This window comes from Ailuropoda melanoleuca, chromosome 13 (genome assembly GCF_002007445.2).
Source record: "Ailuropoda melanoleuca isolate Jingjing chromosome 13, ASM200744v2, whole genome shotgun sequence".
Taxonomy (NCBI): domain Eukaryota; kingdom Metazoa; phylum Chordata; class Mammalia; order Carnivora; family Ursidae; genus Ailuropoda; species Ailuropoda melanoleuca.
The window spans coordinates 13,417,597-13,440,514 of record NC_048230.1 but is presented as its reverse complement, the minus strand read 5'-3'; the positions used below and the strand labels follow the sequence as shown (position 1 = coordinate 13,440,514).

Here is a 22,918-nt window from a genome sequence, read left to right as displayed (position 1 = left end):
CTCTTCCCCTCCCCACACAGGCAGAGGGGAATGTTTTCCCAGGTGATATGGTAGTGTGAGAGCCTGTAGTTTAGCCTCCAAGAACTTTCTATTGTACTGTGATTTTAAAATGCAGGTTGCCCCTCTTATTATAGAATATCCTTGAAGTTTCAGGATTAATGTTGTCATACTACAAAGTAAGACTACTATCTGTTGATCAGTATCCTCTGAGGACGGACCCTGTCCATTCCTGCTTGGATCCCTACTGGATTCAATTCAGATACAAACCTTGAGAGAGGGCCTACCTTGTGTCAGGTGCTGAAAACACAATGACATCTGATAAGGTTCCAGCCCAGGAGGGACTGGCAGAAGGATGGTAACTGATAACTCCTAATAGGGAGTGCAGAGTGTTGAGTGACATAATAGCGCCATGAATAAAGTGCTGTGAGGGTATAAGGAGAAAAAATAAATTTTTCTAGGGAGGTTAAGGGAAACTCCTCCAAAGAAGTGACATTTGATCTGATCTTTGGCCTGAGTCATTCAGCAAAAGGCTGTGAGATGGAATGATGAGAGAAAAAAGCAGAGGGGGAAGGGAGTGGTTAAGGAGAGAATAACATTCCAAGTGAAGCAAACTGTAGGGTCAAGGGATGAGGCAGGAGGCATATTCATTCATTTGTTCAGTTATTTATTGAACAAACAAATATTGGTTGAACGTCAGATACTCTTCTTGGCATGGGGAAAACAACAGGAAGCAAGACAGACAAGGTCCCCGATGCTGTCATGGAGTTGCACTTTAGAGCTGGATGGGACAGAGACAGAAAACAAATAAGTGAACCCGGTATCTTCAGAGAGTGATACGCATTATGATGAAAATAAGATGGGAAAAGATATGATAGAGAGTACCCTTGGGGGGAGGTATGAAGATTGGGTAGTCAGGGGGCCTCTCTGGAGGAGGCATTTGACCTGGGAACCCAGTGGCAAGGAGGCAGCCTTCTGGGGCAAAGTGTTTCAGATGGAGGGAACAGCAAATAAAAATACTATAACAGGCCTAGGCTTGGTGTATTTGAGGAAAAGAAAGGCAGCCACCTTGACTGGAGCAGCCTGAGCGAAAGAGTGATAGGGGAAAACCAGGGAGGTTGGCAGACCTGGTAGTAGGGCCTTATGGGTCATCGTAAGGAGTTTGTTTTGAAAAAGTACCATTTGGTGTTGTGTAGAGAATGCGTTGGAAGCAGGGAGATCAGTTGGGAGGCCGTTGCTTAGCCTATGCAAGAGATGCTGGTGGCTCCAAGCAGGTGATAGCAGCAGAGACAGACGTGTTCAGAGCAAATACACATTTTTGAAGTAGAGATGACAAGACCTGCTGACGGATTGGTGTGGGGTGAGGGAAAGGAAGATGTAAACATATCAAATGCTGCAACATGGATGTGCAACAGTGGGAACATGGGATTAGAGAGAAGAAGCTGGAAAAGAATGGCTGTTAAGGCTTTGGGAATGAATGAATTTGGCCTCACACAGAGGAGACAAGTGTACAGGGCCACTAACAAAGCCAGGCCGATAAACTGTCTGTGAGGCCAGGAACCTCTCAAACTTTTACTGCAAGGGTTTTTGTTGTTGCTGTTGTTTTGTTTTGTTTTTCAAGAACTCTCTGGCTAAATCTGAACAAATTTATGTTTTCCCTACATTCTCTCCATCTCTTTTTTTTGCCTTACAGGAGAAATATCTGTCTATTCTCACACACTCTCCATTGGCCCCAGCTTCTCTCCTCGGTAGATTCTTCAGAAAACTCTCGCCAAGTCAAGCAGGAAGTTCTGCACATAATACTGAGTATGTATGTGCTGAGGGGCACGGAGAGGGGCTTGCTGTCAGAGGGAGACGGAAGTTGCTTCTACCACTTTGTTCCACTTCTACCTTCATGCTTAGCAAACTCACCGTACTTGGCCCTTTTGACTGGGAGGAGGCATGATCAGGCTTATTAAATATTTTTTTGTTTTCCTTGGCTGGCTGACTGGTTCTATGGTCGCCTGGTCGCACTGTACTGTTCCCTTCTTCTGTCCACGACATACACACCACAGGCCTGCAGGGGTCCTCAGATCTCCCTCTGAACCACTGCACCAGGCTTGTCCTCCTTAGCTAACATTATCTTTTATTTAAACAGAAACAGTAGCCACCAATCTTGTTACATAACATCCTGGTATCCTAGGGTGTTAAATGCAGCATCTACTGTTGGGGGGTGTTGATCTGGCAACACAAATATTCACTAGGAGAATATTGCTGAAATGTTGTAACAAGTTTGACTTCCTGGCCTGCCTTAGAATTTTGGAAGGGAAGGGACTTTAGAGATTATGCTATCTCTATCTTCTTTGTTTTCAACTGTGAAAACGAAGGCCTAGAGAGACAAAGAAATTTGCCCAGAAGTCACGTCAGGGCTCGAAATCAACTTCTTGATAATCTAAAGAGTCCATCACATTTTACATAAAGGATTGTTAAACCTTTCTTGTTCACGATTCTTTCTTATCTGAAAAGCTTTTTTTTTCCCCCTCCAGCTTTAGACTTTCCAAGTTTGTCAAATGTGAACATGTGACAGTGATCTGGTGCTCCTGCTTACACCCAAACTGCAAATTTGAGACTGATACATATGTAATGAATGAATTTGAGGTATTTTTGTTTTTACGAACATCTTACTGACATTAGGACTGGATTCACATCCAACCATGCAAGGTAACTGAACATGATATGAATGCAATGTAGTAACTAAATCAGATGTATTTTAAAGACAGCTGGGTATAGTTGCAGGTGAAGTTAGAGCCACCTGGGGATTTACCCCAGTTAACATTCTCAGTTTCTGTGCAAACCAGTATATGGAAGGGGGTGGAATTAGCTGTACCTCCAGGCACATCTCAGATCCTGAGAGCTGCTCAATAAAACATGGGGCTTCCTACTGCTGAGGAACTGCAGAACCTCAGCAGTGAAGTGAAAAGGCTGGGCGGCTCTGCTCTCTTCCCCTCACCCCTGCCAGCATTCTTTCTCAAACTGACCTGTTTTCCTGCAGGGAGACTGCCCCACTCCACCCACCTGGTGCCTTCCTGGATTTCCTGACTGCCTGGACTTATTTTTTAACCTTCTTTTCCTTAAAAAACACTGATCCAGAACGTGGGCTCCTCCCCTCTGGTCACTGACCATCTTACTTTTCTAGGCTAACCATCTGCATTTCCCTTTATAAGCTTTGGAAAATCAGCAGCAATAGGGGGCTGGGCGCCTTCCAATTCCCCTACCACATCTTTCCCACTTTTAACTCGCTGAAATTACTGGCAGAACAGAGAAAAGTGGAGAAACGCCTTGTTTCTGACTAGGGCCTGGGCTGGTTTGGCATTATCTTACTCAATTCAGCTGGCCGGGGTCCTGAGAACCTCTTCAGGTAACTTAGGCTCTGAGTTAGAAATGGCTAAGGTGTAAGGAGGGAGTTACTGTCTTGGCCCTACCAGTCTAAGTACTATACAGCCTACCCACTCCTAACCCTAGGTTCTAGGAATCCCAGCCTTGACCTGGGGACAAACCCCAAACGCAAATAAACGGTCTCCTCCCAGACACTGAAAGCCAACCATCCTCATCACTCTCTCTGCTCCTTGGGCCAGTTGCCCTGTTTACCCAGGATCCGCCGGCTCAGCCGCGGCGGGCCAGACCCAGCACTCGCTGCACTCCCCGCACCCCAGCCCGGCCAGGGCAGAGGGGTGGGGGGTGGGTGGTTGGGGAAGCGGGGGGCGGAGTTCCGTCCTTCGTTGATTGGCTTGGGGCGGATGGGCTGCGGCCGTGCCGAGCCAACCCGCGGCGTGTTGCTATGTGCTGAGGCGAGGGGATAGGCGCGGGGGCGCGTCCGTCACAGGGCAGCCCCCGGCCCCGACCCGGAGGGATGCGGAGTGGCGGCGGCGGCGGTGGCGGAGACTGTGGCTTTAAGAGCGCGCCCGGAGCCCGTGAGCCAGCCGGGCGGTCCTTCGCTGCTGCGCATCCCGGCGGAGCCGAGCCCTGCGCTGGCCGGACGGGGCAGCCTGCTGCCGGGTAAGCAAAGCTGGAGCGCGGCGCGGGCCGGGCGCGCGTGGGCGTGGGGTGCGCTGTCAGCGCGGACGCCTGGCACCCAGCGCCGGGCACCGGTCCCGTAGCCCCTCCGGTCCGGCCCCGGCGGAGCGCGCGGCGCCCTCTGCGCTGCGCCGCCGAGGCGGGGTCCGGCGTGGGGTCCCCGTGGGAGCCGCGGGCGCAGGGGGGCGGGAAGCGGGCCGCCGGGGCCACGTGACCGGTTTGTTTACAAACACTGCCGGGCACCGGCGGCTGCCTGCGGAGGGACCCGTGGTGGCGCGGGTGCCCGGGTCGGGGTCGGGGAGTTGTGCGAGGAGCCGGGCAAGTCTAGAGTGCGTGGTTTGGCGGATGGGACTTGGACACCGGGTCGCTTCTGCTTCTCAGCGTAGTTTCTGCGGGCTCGGGCTCCGTGGGGGTCGGGGGGGGGGTGTTTCGAACGCTTCCAGTCTCCGGTGACGGTGGGTCTCGGCTGGAGAGACTGGGTTCGGGGGCGCAGCCCTCGGGGGCCCCCGCCTGTGGGGGACTGGCAGCCCTCGAAACTCCCAGAAGCGCTTGGCCGGCCCTGGGCCGAGTAACCGCAGCCGAGTTCCTGCCTGGCCGCTTCCCGGAGCCTCCCCAGTGTCCTTGCCAAGGGGGTGGGCGCCGAGTTCTCTTCTGCCCGACAGAATGTAGAGGCCTCTCCAGCGAGTACCTCCCAGGAACTGGCGCAGAGGGGCAGCCCCGACCTCTCACTCCTTCAAGTTCACCCTCTTTGGCCGCTGACCTCCTCTGGGTGTCTTGACTCAAGTGGTGGCTTTTCTCCCGTTGGGGGTTGGGGTAACCACCTGTTCTTTTGGACGAAGCCCAGGAGACTGCCACCTCTGACTTCACTCTCAGCTTACAAGCACTTAAAAAGCCAAGTGAGTGAGAGCCCTCCGTTTTTCTCTGTCCCAAGTAGCAGACCCTCCCACAGTCCCACCGCCTTGAACCACACACGAAACTGCTCCTGGCTTTGCTGGGGTTTTGGCTTTTTCGGCCTTCTTGTCAATTTGCTGTCTTGGAGTCTTGAGGCTCTTTTACGTGTCCTTGCTTCTGGTGCATCTAAATGCTAACAAGACATCTAGCTATTTATCTTTTCTTTGCTCTTCCTCTCGTGTTCCTTGTCTTCTGGTCCAGCAAGATGGGGTTGCTTGGCCTAGAGCGTTGGGCAAGCAGGAAGTTGTCTGCTTCTCTGTACCCCATTTGGTGATAGAACATGGGCAGAGCAAGGAACGACTTGCCAGAGGTAACTCCTGTTCCTGGCTCTGGGGAGGGTCTTGACCTCACGTGCTTGATGCTCTTCAATACTCTCCTGGTTGTGGGAACTCCAGGCCTTGTAATCAGTGGGCTTGGATGACCACTCCCTAGCTTTCCTTTGACTTCATGATTGCCACAGGATACAAAGGTGGGCTGAATCTGAGTCTATTCCTCTTCTCATTTCCTTAGCACTTAAACTAGGCTGAGTCTTGGCCCTGAAGGGGAACATTTGTAATTCCTCTGAACTGTGATATGAGTGGCTATGTAAGTCCTTTACCAAGGAACAGGTCTAGCCTGAGGAGAGTTGTGCAGACTTCCCCTTTGGCACCGTCCCTTATCACCAGCTCATGGTGAAGGTCTCAGGCAAGAGTGGGGGCCTTGGGCTTACCTCTCCTTAATTTATTTGCCTTATTGGTTGAGGGTTTGATAATAGAATTTCTGGGATCTGTCTTGGTATCTTACGGTTGAACTAAATAAAAAAGCTTGGAGTTAGGGGTGGAAAATGGAAAGCAAAACATCATGCACAAGAGTACTGTTTTCCTTCTTCCCTCTAGGAGAGTGGTTTCAAAGTTTGAGATCCAAAGTAAGGAATACCTTTTATTTACATCACTGCATTGAGGTCCACAGCTGTGATAAGTTCCAGGCAACAATTGCCCTCCTACCTGCAGTGTGCTCTCTATATAGTTTTTTCTTCTTAATTAAACAAACAAACAAAAACCCCAACTGCTGGTCATGGCCTGTTAATTTGATTTCTTGACCAAATGGGTGAATGGTTGATGGCCCACAGTTTAAGAAACATTGCTCTAGGGCAGAGGTCCTCAAACTTAAATGTGTGCAAAGATGACCTGAATAGTGTTCAAAAAGGCAGTCTGTCAGTCTACTCTGGAGATGTTTATTCTCAGTGGGGTGCATTTTTATTAAGTGGACCATGAGCTTGTGATGCAGGTGGTCAATAAGAAACCCTGGTCTAAAGGAAATTGGGGGCAATGAACAATGAAAGGCATTAACTCGATATGAAGCATGCAAAGCCTTAGTCACGTATGTGACCTACTTTGTGCAAACCCAAGATCACTCATCTGCTAGTCACACTAGCCTAGGCTTTGAAAAGTCCAAGTTGTTTGCTTTGAGCTGCTATGAGGGCTTGGTCATAAGACCCCCATCCCTCCCACACCACCCTGCCCAGTCCACTTGAGGGCTGCTGTTTCAGTGTTCTGTATGGCTGGATGTTTCTAGGTGAGTGGGGTTGGGGTTGTGAGTAGTGCTGATGAGTATGCTGTACTATTCATAGATATTACAGTCATTAAAACAGTGAAAATTCAGATAGTTTTGAGGCAGTAACATAGTTATTAGGCCTGGGGTTTTAACAATTGGCTGGCAGAAAATGTTGATATTTCATAGCTGGGTATTCCAGGCCATGTGGCCTGGGGGAGGGCAGGCAGGCTGGTGATTTTGTTTGGGAGTATGGGGAAGTCAGGGGTTTGTCTGTCACAGTTGTTAATAAGAAGAGGCACAGGTTCCCCTGACCACCTTGCCTACCTCAGCCTTCGTTCTTTCCTGTGATGATATCTTGGCTTCTGTGTGCAGGTCAGTCTTGTCAGTTACCTCTAGCTCTACCTTCAAGCACAAACATACACACACCTGATGAATCCACATGTTAGATGTTTCCCTCTTACTGAGTCCAAACATGTTGGTAAAAGAAATTTCCTTGCATTAATCAAAGCTGCATTTATCTTCAAATAGAACTCAATCCAAATTCAAATTCAACAATGGTCCTTCCTGCCAAAGGTATGCTTTATATGGGAATACTAACTGTAGGATTGTTGAAATGAATGATGTTCATTTTGGTCAAGCCACTCACATTTAGGATGGTTAGTTTTGAGCCTGTAATAAAAAAGAAAGCAACAAATGGATGGCAAAGGATAGGATATCCTAGTATAGAAAAGGAGAGGGAAGAGAAGTCCAGGGGGGACTCAAATGGAGAATCAGGATCCATTTCCTTTGTAAATTATCTCGGGCGTTTCCCTAGGGTCCATCCACAAACCACTAGGTGCTCTGACAATTGCATTCCTTTAGCATGAAGGGGTCTAAAGCTGTGGAAAGGGAATCATTTTTTTAAACTTGAGCCTCCAATTATGGAAAGCCAGGGCCTGCAGGCTAAAGGTATTTGTTAGAGTTGATAGTTTTCAATGATCTTTTCCTTAACAGCAGATGAGATTTGCATCTTTAAAGGACCACACCTATGGGGATTTCCCTGAGATTTGGGAATATAGCCCCCAGAGGGTTTAAAATAAATGGGATTATGCTATTGCCTGTTTAAAGTTTTCCAGTGGCTTCCTATTGCGTTCAGACATAATCCAGCTCCCTTCCCTGTGGGCATTGTACATCCTGTCCCCTTCCCCCAGCCTCTCTCCGCTCTTCTCCTACAGGTCCTTACCTGGTCCACTTGGCTTCAGTCTGCTTCAAGTGTGCCAGCTTTCCTCAGATTTCTAAAACGTGGATGGTTTGTTTTGTCATTGTTTTGTCATCCAGAATGCCATTCTCCAAATTTTTACATGATTGGCTCTCTCACTTGGGTCTCAAGAGAGCCCCTCTCTGGACAGTTATCTAGAACAGCTCCTCCCTTCCCTGCCCCTCAGTCTCTCTTAATCCCCTTAACTTTATTTTTTTCAAGGCACTTTAATACCATCTAGAAATACATTGTCTACTTGATGGCTGGATTGGAAGCGTCTGTCTTGCTGCCTGCTGACAGTACCTGCTGACAGGACCTGGCATGGGTAGCTCTGGATACATAACCTACCACAGAATGAATGAATGACTAAAGAGAGCCAAGGTTTTGAGACTCTTAAGAGTAGGAAGTAATACTTTTATTTCCAGGAGGAGAAGAGGAAAATGATTTTTTTCTCTCCCTTTTCCTTGGGTGTGATAGTGTTCCCTTGGAATTTATTTCAGGATTTCCGCTTTTCACAATATTTTTTTCCCCTTTTATAGTTTTTAATGGGTCTCCAAAAGTTCCGTTGTCATTCTGTTGTTCTTAATAAACAACTCTTGCCTCCCCCAGTACCTTTATTTTGTTTTCACTCTTCGGACAAATAAGCATTTCTCCCAGTAATCACATTTCATTAATACTAGGAAGCACTATAAGTAGGGCTAAGAACCTGGGCTTTGGGACCATAAAGATCTAGATAATTAGCTCTGTGACCTTGGGCAATTTGCAAAAATTCTCTAAATCTCTGTTCTTTGTACAATAGGGCTATCACACCGAATTGATGGGAAGACAAAATGAGAGGATGTATAGGAAACCAGGCACAGAGCCTGGCACATAAGCACTTGCTGTTAGCTTTAATGTATTTATTTTAGAGAGAGAGAGAGAGATGGAGAGAGTGAGTGAGTGCTGGAGAGGGGCAGAGGGAGAGACTCTCAAGCTGACTTTGGCCCACACGCTCAGCCTGACTTGGGTTTTGATCTCATGACCCTGAGATCATGACCTGAGTTGAAACCAAGAGTCCCACACTTAACCGAATGAGCCACCCAGGCTCCCTGCTATTAGCTTTTAATAATAACACAGGTTTCCCTCCTCTCTTTGGCAAGAATTCCAGCCCATTGGTTTGGGAGTGTGCAGTTAGAGGGAGAAAACCACCGGATCTTAAATTAGTGCCAGTAAATGAAGACCAAACATGTCCCTTAGATCTATCAAGACTAGAGTATAAGTTAGTAATCATCTGATCACAAATTGCTGCCCAACTTTTGATAACACGCATGTAGAAGAAGTCATGGAAGTTTTTGGATGGACATGTTGTCTACCTGTTCCTCTGGCCATTCTTAGTTTTATCCTTGGATTAAGCTGGGCAGACTGAAAGCTGCATATTTGGGCCACATCACCTTAGCCCCTCCAGAATAATTTTCACTGAGATGAACTTTGGTGTCCTTCCCTTTGCTTTCACGGAGGGACACAGTCCAAAACAGCTTTATAATGCTACTACATTTCTCAAGGGCTGATGTTGCTGCAGCCTTAAACTACAAGTTCACTTAGTAGTACAATTTCACTTAGTACTTTAAGTAGTTAATAGGAGAAATTTCTTTCAGGAGCGAGTGCCAGAAAAAGCTTTGCCTCTCCTGAGGAACAGGCATGATATTTCTTTGTGGACGATTGGTAATGTATAACTGATCATGTTTCTCTTTTTGCTTTGGGTTCCAGGAAGCACAGAGTCAAATCTGTGGCCCGACTTTGGTAACTTTAGGTCCCCTCATCCTAATTTTTTCCTTGTAATTTCTATTTTCTCTAATTTCAGGTTAATGATTTATAATTCTTTTTTAATTGGATCGATTCTGACTTGGGTATTAAAATCATTTCAGATTTTACATTTTAGAGATACAAACATTGAGGCTCAAGTAGGCAAAAAGGACTTGCTTAAGACAGAGCTAATTAAGGCAAAGCAGAGACTATAAACCATACCTTTTGTTTTTCAGGCCCAGGGTTCTTTCTACTCCTGTACATTCTGGAAGAATGTCAACTCCTGAATAAAACCCCAAATAACCCATAATGTCTTGATCCTAGGCAAAGCCTACCTCCTCTCAGTGATGAGGCAAAGGAACATTCTGCCAGTGAGGTAACAACACTACCACTCCCATTCCTGGTTGGGTCAGCAGCCCTGTGCTCTTCTGTTTCCTGAGCTACAGCCTTCCCCTATGGTCTTGAGAATGTGGTATGTCTAGATTTAGTGGTTTTGATCTGAAACTAGATTGCCAGCTTAGAATGAAATTAGTCCCTAGTGTCTGGAGTTCCCTTGTCTCTTGTTGGGGAGGGAAGGCTTGATATCCAGATGGCAGTGCCACTGAGGCTCAAACAGGGTCTTCTGGGCATGAACAGGAGTTGAGTTTGGTTCTACTGAAGAAAGTGGCATTATTTTATCTGATAAGAAATTTAATCATAGGGGCTCCTGGGTACCTCAGTTGTTAGGCGTCTGCCTTTGGCTTGGGGTGTGATCCCAGGGTCCTGGGATCGAGCCCTGCATCGGGCTCCGTGCTCTGCTGGGAGCCTACTTCTTCCTCTCCCACTCCACCTGCTTGTGTTCCCTCTCTCGCTGGCTGTCTCTCTGACAAATAAATAAATCTAAAAAAAAAAAAAAAGAAATTTAGTCATAGGAAATATTGACCTTCCCAATGATTTGTTTTGTTTTCCTATGCTGTTCTGGTTGTGAGTACCTGGGGCAAGAGAGGATAGGCTTGGAGCACATCCTGCCTGAGTAAAATTTTGATTCCTATTTTGAGCTACAGAAGAGGAACCTCTGGCCTACGGCTGAAAATGAACCTTGGTTTCGCTTTATTTTCCTGGCTAACAGTAATTCAACAGATAATATAAGACCTTTGGGAGATAAAGATGGGTTGAGATATGGCCCCTTCCCCTAAGAGCATATACTCAGATATGAGTGATAAAGGCATATATGTCAATAACCAGAGTATAAGGTACAAAGAATTTAAAGTCATTTTGGAAAACAGAAAGAAGGTAGGTGTTTTGGAGATGGGGCTGTGAAGAATGTTGAGGATTTAAACATGCAAAAACACCCCAGGGGGAACAGCATGTGCAAAGGCACAGAGGTATGAACCTAAGAGGTAATGTATGGGGAATGTTCGGTAGGCGCATGAAATGTTGGAAAGGGAACATTGGGATTTTGCTCAGGTTACTATTGCTACAGTTTACTTATTTTTTCCCCCAAAAGTTTATTATTTTTTTAGCATCTCTACCCCCAACATGGGGCTTGAACCCATGACCCCGAGATCAAGAGTCCCATGTTGTTCTGAGCCAGCTAGGCACCCCACTATTGCTACAGTTTAGAGTAACTCCATGGAAATGGACTGTTGCTTCCATTCACAGAAGAAGTCTGTGAACAATGATTAGTTGATATAGATAATAGGCTTTCTCAAAAAATGGGACTATCCCTAGAGATTCTCAAACCTGGCTGCCGCAGGAATTTCTAGTTCAACCAAAGGCCTACAAAATCAGAATTTTCAAGGTAGGGAATCTAATAAGAGCAAGCAAATAATAACCCCCTGCCCCCCAAAATTTCCCAAGTTTTTCTAAGGTAGCCCACCCATACATGTCTGTGGTCTGGAAATCACTGAGGTAGTTGATCTCTTTAGCAGAAACCAACTCCTAAGCATCTTTGACCTTTGGCCTCCTTTCCCTCACTGTATTTTTGCCACTTCCTTTTCTTCTCTTGTTTGTATCGCCGCTGCATGTATCAACCATTATATTTGCCTCCTGTTTATCTCTTTTACTACTTTGGTCTTTTGTCTGTTGAGGGTCCCTCCCTAAATTGATCCAGGGCCAAATGGACCATAAAGTAGGAATGAATTCTCTTTCGGTATTTGTTGTATTAATGGTATAAACGTGTACTATGTATAAATGCAAATTAAATAGGGCTTTTGGTTAGTTTTGTTTACGTGTTTCTTTTCCCCTCATCCTAAAGGAAACAAACTATCACTCACTATGTATGACTACCACCTTAAAGCTAAAAACGCCTTAGCAGGAAGATATGACAGGAACTGAAAACTGGCTTTTTCGTATGCCTGATTTGTTGTCCTCCCTTCTGGTTGAGGTTATTCCCTTCCCTCATTTGTTTTCTCATGTTTCTGTAATTAAAAGTTGAAGCAGTGAGCCAACCCTGAGAGTTTGAAGATGTTTTAAGAGAGCTTGACATTTTTGTTTGCATTATAATTAGTTGACTTAGACTCTTCCTCTGGAAGATATTCTGCTTCTTGCTCTAAAGGGCTCAAGGACCAAGGATGCCAGTCTTCAGACTCTTCTCTGGCTCATCTGGGTTTAAGGATCCATGGGGGGTAGGGGAGGCTGTTGTCCCGGGATTCAAATTCTGCTTCTGGTACTTTCTAGCGGAGTGATCTTGAGCAAATTGTTTAAGTTCTTGAACTTTTTCCTCATCTTTCAAACAAGGGTAATCATCATAATGCCTGCCTCTCTGGGTTGTTGTGAGGATTAGTTGAGAAAATGCTTATCAAGTCCTTGGCCCCTCATGGGACCATGATAGGAAATTAATAAACTGTAGAGTCCTGGAGTCTTACGGCAGTTGCTGGAGGGCCTCAGATGACTCCTCCTCCCCTCCTGCCCTCACTTCCCACTTTCCTTCCACCAACCTTTCTGCAAGCCAGGCTTTGCCCTGGGTATGAAGGATGATTAACCAGATGTGGTCTTCAACCAGCGATGGCTCACAGGCTAGTGGGAAAACTGACCCATAAACAACCAGCTTGGTGAATGGTTCTTAAATTATATGAAAAAGCTGCACTGGGCAATGTGCATGGCGCCCCTTGATGTGCCAGGCCTGAAAGGAAAAGAAGTTACAATTCTTCCTAAAATCTATCTGCCATTCCCATAGCAGGACAAATCCAGAAATCTGCTCTAGAATCAGTCTGTCTCCCATCCTCCTCCTTTTCTTCTTCAATAGATGGCAATACTAGATGGCAGTTTAATAATTCTTAGGACAAAATACATCCATCTTCGAGCTGAGGATGCTTGGGACTTTAGAAATACAGTCATCCTTTTGAAAGTCGTCTGCCCTTTTTTCCCCTCTCGACTTGTTAAGTTCAATTTCCAAATTCCAATTGTGGAGAGGTGGGGAGCCCAGCCACAGATGTCAGAATCTAGAGTTCTGGATTTATTTGAATTGGGAGATTAAAGTGAGGACGCCAAAGGCCTGCTGACAGCTGAGCAACAGAATTGTATTGGCAGGTTGGGGAGGGATGGTTTGTAACTAATTGGGGCCCCAACTGTGCCCTGGGGGAGCAGCAGTTAAAGAGAAATCAAGGTCACACAGTGCTCAGGGTCCAAAGACGTTCATTTATTTAGTAAATAATATTTGATCTTTCAGAGTGTGAGATACAGACGACAATCAGATAATCTCCCCAGTAAAATACAACTGCAGCTGTGAAGAGTGCTCTGTGGAAGAGGAACCTGGGTAGCGGGCATTGGTGGAGGCTAAGGGAAGGGTTCCCTGGTGAAGTCATTTCTGAAGATCAGCTGCCATCTCCTTTTCTTTTCTTTCTTTTCTTTTCTTTCTTTTCTTTTCTTTTTTCTTTATTTTTTAGATTTTTTTTTTATTTATTAGAGAGCATGAACAAGGGGGAGAGGGAGAAGCAGACTCCCCACTGATGAGCAGGGAGCCTGATGTGGGGCTCGATCCCAGCACTCCGGGATCATGACCTGAGCTGAAGGCAGACACTTAACCAACTAAGCCACCCAGGTGTTCCCAAAATGTTGTTTTCTTGATACATCTAAATGACTGTTTTTATGTTGTGGTTCAAGTGTTGCCCTGTCTGGGGGCAGAGGGATGGACCCAGTCCCTCTCTGGGGTCCCAGATCATGAGAAAAATGTATTTGTTTTGTTTTAACCAGGGTCATCTTCTCTGAGCCTGGCTAGATAAAAAACAAAGGACCCATGCTGAGGGCAGCAGTCTCAGGGGGCTGGAGGAAAAGGGCAGATCTGGCCTTGTTTTGAACATGGAGTTGAGAGGCAGGGTCGAGGGACCCCTTTCCTTGCTGGCCTGAACCAAATCTGACGGTTCATTTTTCTCCTCCTCAGACTGCCCTGGGGGTTTTGTGGGGACCACCCTGGGAGAAAGAAGCTTCATGGGTTAGAAGTCTGAGGGTTTCTCCAGGGGTCAGAAGTCCATGCCAGTCTGGGGAGGGTCCCTTGGGAAGCTGCCCAGTGGCACACAGATGGTGTGAAGGGCCAGGCGAGGTGAAATGGGAAATGTTTCTGCCATCAGACAGCACTCAAGTAAAGGCATTGGAGGGCCTTCTTGTCTGTCACATTGGAGCCATGGCTCCACAGTACCGAGTGTCATGCTCCCATCTGCTAGCCCAAGCGAGTTGACGTCACAGGAGTTTGCTGGCTTTTTAACTTTGTGGAGCATTAATGGTGTGTGAGTCCCATGTAATGGCCAGATTTAGATATTTTAAATGTACTGGCAAGTGTTTAAGTAAGATTAAAAATATCAGCTTTACAGGGCAGCACAGTTTCACTGATGGTCACTCATTTTACTCAGTTAATTACCATTTTTTAAAAAATATTTATTTATTTGTCAGAGAGCACAAGCAGGGGGATCAGCAGGCAGAGGGAGAAGCAGGCTGTCTGCTGAGCAAGGAGCCCGATGTGGGACTTGATCCCAGGGTTCTGGAATCATGACCTGAGTTGAAGGCAGACGCTTAACCAACTGAGCCACCCAGGCGTCCTATCAGTTAATTACCATTTATCAAGACTCTCCGGAGGGGAAAAAAGAGACTGATTTGTGCCTGAGACTAGGAGTCCTGGGGAAACCAAGGGGCGTTAAAGACTGGCCTTGAACTTCAGGATGCTCCCAGTCTGGGAGACAGATGTGAATAGTGTAATGGGACACCATTCAGGAGAAAAGAGTTTTTTGCATGCTGGAAAAAAGGGGGCCACCACCTCTGCCTAGGGTCTGACTTGGGTATTAAGGGATGAGCAGGCATTTACCAGGCAGTGCAGATAGGTTAAGGCTTTGCAAGAGGCTGAACCAACTTGGGAAAAGGTAGTGAAAAAGCTGGGTCTGCTGGGGAAACAGGTTTGGAGTGAGGTGGGAAGGTGATGGTGAAGATAAGGAGAATCAGCCCAGTTTCTTGGTGCCTCCTGTGGGGTTGGACCTTGTCCTATAGGCTGCTAGGAAACCACTGGAAGTTTTGAAACATGAGAGATGTGATCAGATTGTGTTGTATAAATAGAATTCTAGAGTGTGCTGGAGAGGTAAGAGCTGAGTCAGGGAGACCAGCTTAGGAAGCCATCATGTGAGTTCAGAATGAGGGAGAGTAGGGCTCACATAGTGCTGCTGGCCGTAGCTGTGAAGATGATTTGAGGTAGACTGGATTACAGAGCCAGGACCATCAGTCCCCTAGACAAAGTATGACATAGAAGGGAGAGAGACTAAAGGGTCTTGACTGCTTTGGCAACTGGGCCTTCAGAGAGAAAGGAACAGAATTAGCGTGAAGGTGGTAGGAGCCAGGGGAAGGGGAAAGATGGTGCTGGCTTTGGATGCGTTTGGTTTGAAGTGCCTTCCTGGGAGCCAGTTAGAGGCCTCCTTTAGAAAGGGATCCAGGCTTCAGGGGCGGGAGGCAGAGGTTTAGAAGACTTGGTTGTGGTTGAGGATGTCCATGGGGAGCAGGCAGTCAGGCACATGGTAGAAGCACCTCCAAGGAGTTGGAGGAAGGAAGAGCAGCCAGGAGATGGAGGCCTAGAGGGAGCGAAGAAGCGGGAGAGGCACGATGAGGTGCAGAAGGGAAGAGTTTAAGGGGAAAAGTAGGCTGAACCAACCACAAGAGAACTAACTGAATGCAACACCAGGGCCAAATAGTGTTAACATTCAGAAGTATTAGTGTTTGGACTTCGCATGTTGGAGGCTGCCCATGTTTTTGTAACTCAAAAGCCTGGTTGTGATAAATGATATTCATGGAGCTTTGCCAGAAGGCTCTGTAGCTCTTCCATTCCTCTCAGAGTCTATATCACTGGATCCAGCCAGATCATCAGAAAGCCGTGTTCTTGGGCTGCCCTGATTTGACCCCCACATAGAGTCCCTTTTACTGAATTGCCCTGTGGTGTTAACTGTTACGCTGTGCATGTTCACGGAGGGACCTCTAAGAAACAGTCTTGCAAGAAGAGTTTTATGGTAGGAATGGTTGATCTGTGCTGAGGATCTTGTCTCCTGGGTTCACTGCTCATCTCCTCTGCAACCACCCACAGGAGAAATGTCTCTTAGAAAATCTGTAGCTTGAACAACCAAGATTTATAGGAACTGTAAATCTTGTAACTACTGATTTTCTTTTCTGCCTTGCTTGCTGGGGAGCTCAAAGCCAAATACGCAGTTGAAATTCAGTAAATATCTGTCAACTTAATAGCATGCATTTCTCTGTCCTGACTTTCCTTGTGTTCTTCTCTTTTTCTTTCTGTAATTTCTTCATCTGTTTTAAAAGTGTTGCTTATGTTTTTGTAAGTTACCTTAAATCCTTTTTGGAGTTGGGAGTTGTGTAAGAAGAAGAAGGAAGCCATTGATGAACTTTAGCCAAGTGTCCTTGGTAATGAATCTTCAGACAGGTTGGGCTTTTTACATTGTTTTTTTTTATTGAAATTGTAGAAACAACCCAAAGTAATATCTGATATCTTCATAGCCAGCTAGTAACAGCTACTTCTATCTGATATCTAGTGAATTACATGCAAGTGTCATGATGTTCACCTCTTCTCTATGTGGACACAGATGCAGGCCTCATGTGGGGACCTCCCTAGGCAGAGTACTGCACTAAGGGCCATGTGGTAATATAGTGCTCTGCTAACAGATGTTGCAAAGGCACCGTCCAGCAGCCATTTCTGAGTGGACTCCGCACGACTAACATGTTCTTTGACCTCGATGAAATCAAGGTCTTAACCATAGTGAAGGGTGGTGGGTGGATAGTGTGCTCTGGGGCAGGATGTGGCTGGCAGAGACGACATTACAATGTGGAATCAGGACTTTAAGAGCCAAAGGAATCCTAGAGCTCATGTAGGATTATCATCTGACAGATAATCCCTGTGAAGTCAAGACTAGGCCCTGTGTCCTGGGTACAGATGAATGGCTGGCTTTGTTTATGAAAGAGAGTGGTTCCCTGACTATCCACGCTGTCTTTTATCATCTGGATGAATTTGAAGTGAAGTACCACCTGGGTCCGGTGCTCTACAGTGGGTAACTATGAAATGATGACAGTGATTTTCCTGTGTGCCTTGCTCATCAGCCCTACAGTAGTTATAATAGGGGCATTTCAGTAGAGTTTTCAGTAGTGGCCCCATCCTGGGAGTAGTTGAGTCGGTGTGGGCCGCAGAGGTGACTTTTCCACTGTGCTAAGTGATGGAGTGGCCTGTTGTTTGGAATGATACAGCAATCAGATCCCCCGCTAAGCCACAAAAACCTGCTGACACCACAGTGTACCTTTAAGTGCATTAATTTAGGCCCCAACCCTCTGCTCACCAGGAGTCAGCATGGGAGACAGAACGCTGCTCATTTGGGCCTAGGAGCCGTTCCCGCACTTTCTCTCCCTTGCTGGTGAGGACGATTGCAGCTAATGAGGGTTATTGAATGCTAACTCAGGTGCCAGGTGCCCTGCTGAATGCTGCTCCGCTTGCAGTATCTCATTTGATTCCTTTTGTCTCCTCCCCGAGGTAGGCAGTGGTGTTACTCCTCTTCAGGCAACTTGCCCAGTGGTGATACAGCTAGTGAGAAAAACCGAGCCTGGACCCCAAGTCCGTCGGCCTCTAGATCCTGTAATCCCTTAGAGTGGATGACACCTCCAGCCACTCACCTGATGGTCCAGGGAAACTGGGTCTCTTGGCTCCCTGGTCTGGGTTCAGGATTCTGGTGAGATTAGGAATGGGGAAGGAGGACCTTCCTCCTGGGATAGAGGCCTTCCACAGACATTGTGTCTTTTCTGCCTCCCAGTCCTAGCAATGGCTCACCTGGTCCTTTACCACTGCCTGCCTTTTATTGCCTCTAATCAGGACTTCTCCCTTTCCCAATACATGTATATATGTAACCTAGCCCCTACAAGGCAAAAATGGGCCTGGATGTCAGTGATTTGATTAACACCCAGGACTTAGAACATCTTCTGTAGCCCAGAAGAACTATAGTTCTGGGCATCTCGGCACAAGATCTGAGTGGGGGCAGTCACGGAGAATAGTATTTCATGGGCCTTGGGGACCCAGAGTAACTTCGCGTCCTACCTCATTATTTGGATGGGGAAGGGAGAGGCCTCAATCATGTCTGCTACCCACACAGGTGTAGGACAGGTCTAGTCAGCAGCCCCATGGGACGCAGAGGGAGTTCAGTTCAGTAATGGCTGCTACCGTATGCTGTGTGCTGCTGAGTTCAGGGAGTACAAGAATGTGGTCCCTACTCTTGGAGCTTACCTCTAGTAGAGGATACAGAGGCAGAAAAGGATAATTTTAGTTTCCATAGGATGAGAGTTAAGATAGAGGTGAGCCCAGAGGAAAGACCGATAAGCCCCATGTGGAGGTGGCATTTGAGCTGAGTCTTAATGGAGAAGTTAAAGGGCCTGGTGAGGAGAGGTGGGAAGGATGCCTCAGGCTGAGGGCATGGCATCAAGGAAACTATGCAAAGGTATATAAAGTGTGGTCTATTGGGGGAACTAAAAGAGTTTGGTTGCCAAATTGGGGCACTTAGGAGAGTCCCTGACACATGGTAGACCCTTAAATGTCAGTTTAAAAGATGGGAGTGTAGAGGATGAGGTGGCAGTGAAGAGTCTGAAGCAGTTCATGGGTGTCAGTGGTAGGTGGTTGTCAGTGGTAACACACACTCGGAACTTTATTGTGCACTTACTATATGCCAGGTGCACATGCTGGGTATTAGCTTAGTTAATCCTCACAGAGCCTTATGACGTTGATATTATTGTGCCTATTTTCTTGTGAGGAAAGCATGGTCTAGAGAGGTTAAATAAACTTTCCCAAGGTCACACAGCTTGTATAGGATAAAACTGAGATTTGAAACCCTGAGTAAGTTTCTAGAACCCATCTTCTAAACCACTGCCAAGTATTGCCTTTCTGAAGGCCATGAGAGTGGTCATGGTCAAATCTGCTTTTTAAGTAGGACTGGCTAAAAGGCAGAAGGCGGATTTCAGGGGGAAAAGAGGCGTGCTAGGGCTGTGTAAGTCAGAGATGGGATGTTCTTGGTACTCCTCTAGGGCCTGTGGGAGCATGGCCACTGAGGAAGCCACCTCTTAGAAGGACCTAAGTAGCAATTAGGGAAACTCTCCTATGGCTCCTCCAGTGTCGTCACCTCCTGTCTCACCTTGAGAAGTCAGATCTAGGTGTGGAGAAACGTCACCCCAACAGTACCATCTCCTTTGATGCCTGAGGACAAGCTAGAGTGTCCTCATAGAAGTAGCAGTGTAACTGTCAGGCCTCCTTTTTCTTTTTCTTCCTTTTATAAGCAGCAGCATGTTTTTTTTTTTTTAATTGACCACTAAGGGTAATAATAGTTATAACTGTGGTGTGTATTGCGTGTCTGCACTGTGTATGCTCGGACAGCCTCTCGTCTGCTGCTCATAACCCTGCATATGTTGGTATTGGTTGGGGGCGCTGAGGGTCCAGTGGTTGAATAACTTGCCGAAGGTCACTGAGCTAGAAAGGGGTAGATGCGGTTTGATTCCACAGCCAACTTCTTTTCCAGGCAGTCTTCGTTCACACTCCACCAAACACTCAACAAAAACAACAGAGGGATGGTCCCCTCCTGTGGCTAGAGGTGTTACTTCCCCTAGTGAGTTCCACCTTCTCAGTTCCTTTTCTTTTTTTAAGGTTTTATTTATTTATTTGACACAGAGAGAGGGCACCTAAGCAAGGGGAGCGGCAGGGAGAGGGAGAAGCAGACTCCCTGCTGACCTGGGAGCCCAGTGCGGGGCTCAATCCCGACCTGAGCCCAACGCAGATGCATAACTGACTGAGCCACCTGGGCGCCCTACCCCCCCCCCCCCATTTCTGTGGCCCCTTGTCTCCCACCTCATTCATCCAGTTCCTTCATGGCTTACCTAGAGCATCCATACTTCCTATCCCTCCATCCTGGGGACACGCAGAAGTTTCTCCTTTGAGTTCCAGCTGCCGTTGTGGCTCCTGTGGAAAAGGCCTGTCAGGTGAGACAGCCAGGTTCGCTGTGTGCTCCCTGTGCTTCTGGCTCTCAAAGTGCAGTATCTGAGGCGTTTGTTTTTAATCATAATAGTTCACATCTTTTCTTTCCATGCTGATCAGCAGGAGCAGCTGGGGGTGGTAGCAAATCTTCCTTTAATTTCCACTGTGATGGATTATTGCTTCACTTAAAATGGTGTTTAATTTGTACATGTGCCCTGAGGCTTTTAAATATTGAGCTCATTTGATTATTGTTGGAAATCAATTTGGACTCCACAGTATGTTGGACTCCACGAGTTGGACTCATGAAGCCCCATGGAGCCTATGGCCCCATTACAAGTACCAGAGTCTAAAAGTCAAAATGTGGTGAGTTCTGCAGCCCCATACCCTTCATTTCTTCCTTTAAAGAAAAAAACTCAGGGGCACCTGGGTGGCTCAGTTGGTTAAACATCTGACAGCTTCAACTCAGGTCATGATCTCAGGGTCCACTCAGCAGGGAGCCCGCTTGTCCCTCTCTCTCTGTCTGCCCCTTCCCCTGCTCATGCTCGCACTCTCTCTCTCTCAAATAACATCTTTTTAAAAAACTTAAAAATTAAAAAATCCATCTATTTTACCTTCCTTCCTAAGGATTGACTCAAAGAAGCAGCTTTTAAAATTTTCCCTCAGGAGGGAAGAAGACAGTAATAGGTGATTATTTTTTAGACCAAGCTGTCACCTCTTTTCTGTGACAGCCTACTCTCTCTCTTCTCATGCACGAGGCCCCTCTTGATAATGCTTCAACTTGCTTTCTACTCACTCCTCTCAGTGCTTCCAGCTTGCCCTGTCGTGGTTGGACAAGATACATATTTCAACAAGCCACTTTTTCTTTCCTTGCTTCTCGGGGAAGGCGTTCCATTTTGGATGGCTGTGAATTCTTGTGAAAGAGGGAGAGGAGCAGAGTGACCCTGGAACAGCAGAATCTCATGCCGGCTGGCTAGGCTCTCCCGGGTTTCTCCAGCACCAAGCAGCTTGGGACGTTGCTTATGGGGTCGATTCTTCTCTTGTCTTTTTAAGTTTAGAGCTTTGGGGTGTGATGAATGTATGCATGGGTGTGTGTTTGTATGTGACATGTTCACATTTAGGACAGACCATAAATGCTTCTTCCTCAGAAGGTAGATTTGAACAAGTTTTGGAATTCAGATTTGAAGCTGAGCATAACCAGAAACCCCTGCCTGCAAACTTTTTTTTTTTTTTTTTTTTTGTTTCCTACAGAAAAGAAGTGAGAGAAGAAATAATTCTACTCTGGGGAAATGCATAATTTAGAAGCTGTCTGCATGTATAAGAAAACAGACTCTGTGGCTGCTCTGTAAACCCAGACTGGCAGCCAGGGCTCATTGTTTCCTTTTCTTCCTTTAGTGTTTGTATAACACTGATGAGACCCATTCTCCGAGTGCTCCCCACTGGGCTGCGAAGGCTGTGGACTTCAGAAGCTGGCCTGGGGCAAGCTTCCAGCTCGTTTCCCTGCCTGTCTTTCCTATTCCTTACCCTGACCTACCACCCCTTCGTTTCCTAAAGATACTGCCCTTCCTGAGAGCGAGACAGGGAAAGTTCAAGGGTATTTCAGGAAACCTCAGGGAGGGTACTTGGCCCTTTCTACCACCTGTAACAGCTCAGTGCCCTCAACACCCGATACCATTGCTCTACCATGGGCTTTGGTTTGACCACACTCACTATCAGAGGATGTCCAGGGTGAGAAGGAAGGGCTCTGGACCCAAAGGATCATGTGTCTTCCTTCCTCATCTCCTGTTATGGCCAGGCCTAACTCTGAGGCAAAGCTGGGGAAACTAATTCTCCCCTCCATATTCTTCCAAGTATTTCTGTAATGTTCAGTGTCACCTGATTTCACATCTTTAAAAAAAGCGGTGGGTGGACCAAGCAGGGAAGACACTATGCCTGGCCACATGTAGGTCTGAATCCCTTAACAGTTGGACATCTCACGTGTAATTGGTCACCCTGCATGGCTCAGGACTGCACATGGGACATGCAGGGTAAGAGTAGTGACCACTGTTATCCTTCAGCCTAGTGCTGGGCAGTGTTGTTGGCCACTCAGGAAGATGTACAGAGTCCCAGGGGTACAGTGACTTTCAGTGACTGCTGTGGTGGGAAGAATGTCAGAGAGGAGGACAGCATCCAGCATCCCTTTGGAAAGATTTGGTTAGTAAGGTTTAGAGGAGAAAGAGAACTATGATTTGCAGCTTTCTCTAAACATCCAGATGGATCCCAGACATAATCCAGCAAAGAAGATCTGATTTTGTTTGTCTTCCTCCCCCGTCTCTCTAAATAATTTCGTCTTCAAAGCATGATGCAGGCATTAATTAACACTGTGACTCTCCTGGGAGGTAGGCAAGTGGGAACACCACCCCTGTTACTGAAGCCCAAGGAATAGGCAGGTCCAGAAGCTTTAGGCAGGGAAGCCAGAGAAGCAGAGTGTGTATTGGACCTTGGGGCTTTGCCCTCAGACCTTTACTTGGACATAGCCCGGAAACCATCCACTTTCTCAGTGTCCTTGGTTCCCAGTAGAATAAAATTGCTGAGGCAATGGCAGGAGAGATGTTTGGTGCTGTGGGATGACTAATGGAAACTTTGAGGGTTGAGGACAAATTCTGGTAAAAATTCACTGTCATTGTGAATTTTAGATGCAGGAATCTGATTATGCCATTTGTTTCATTCATTTGCTTGCTCACTTTTCAAACAAAAAAGTACTGAGCATCTATTTCTGGGCAAGGTATGGCAAAGGAAATCATTTCTCCCAAAAGAGCTGGCTAGCTTTGAGGGCCCCTGTTGGTTGGGAACTTGATCTTTGTATCATGCTTAGTCCCAAGCAAAGGGTGGTGTGGGGTTTGTTACCTCTGTAGGTGGTGGGTTTTTGTTTTTTG

The 22,918-nt window shown here is 46.8% G+C and overlaps 1 protein-coding gene across 1 annotated transcript in view; it reads left to right on the top strand.

Annotated features, from left to right (window-relative positions):
- The first annotated feature begins 3,808 nt into the window (after window positions 1-3,808).
- YPEL2 (yippee like 2) overlaps window positions 3,809-22,918 on the top strand; it is a 60,289-nt gene continuing 41,179 nt past the window's right edge. The window contains exon 1 of the mRNA XM_034639909.1: window positions 3,809-4,032. The gene's annotated coding sequence lies outside the window, so the exon portion shown is untranslated. The remainder of the gene's footprint in view (window positions 4,033-22,918) is intronic.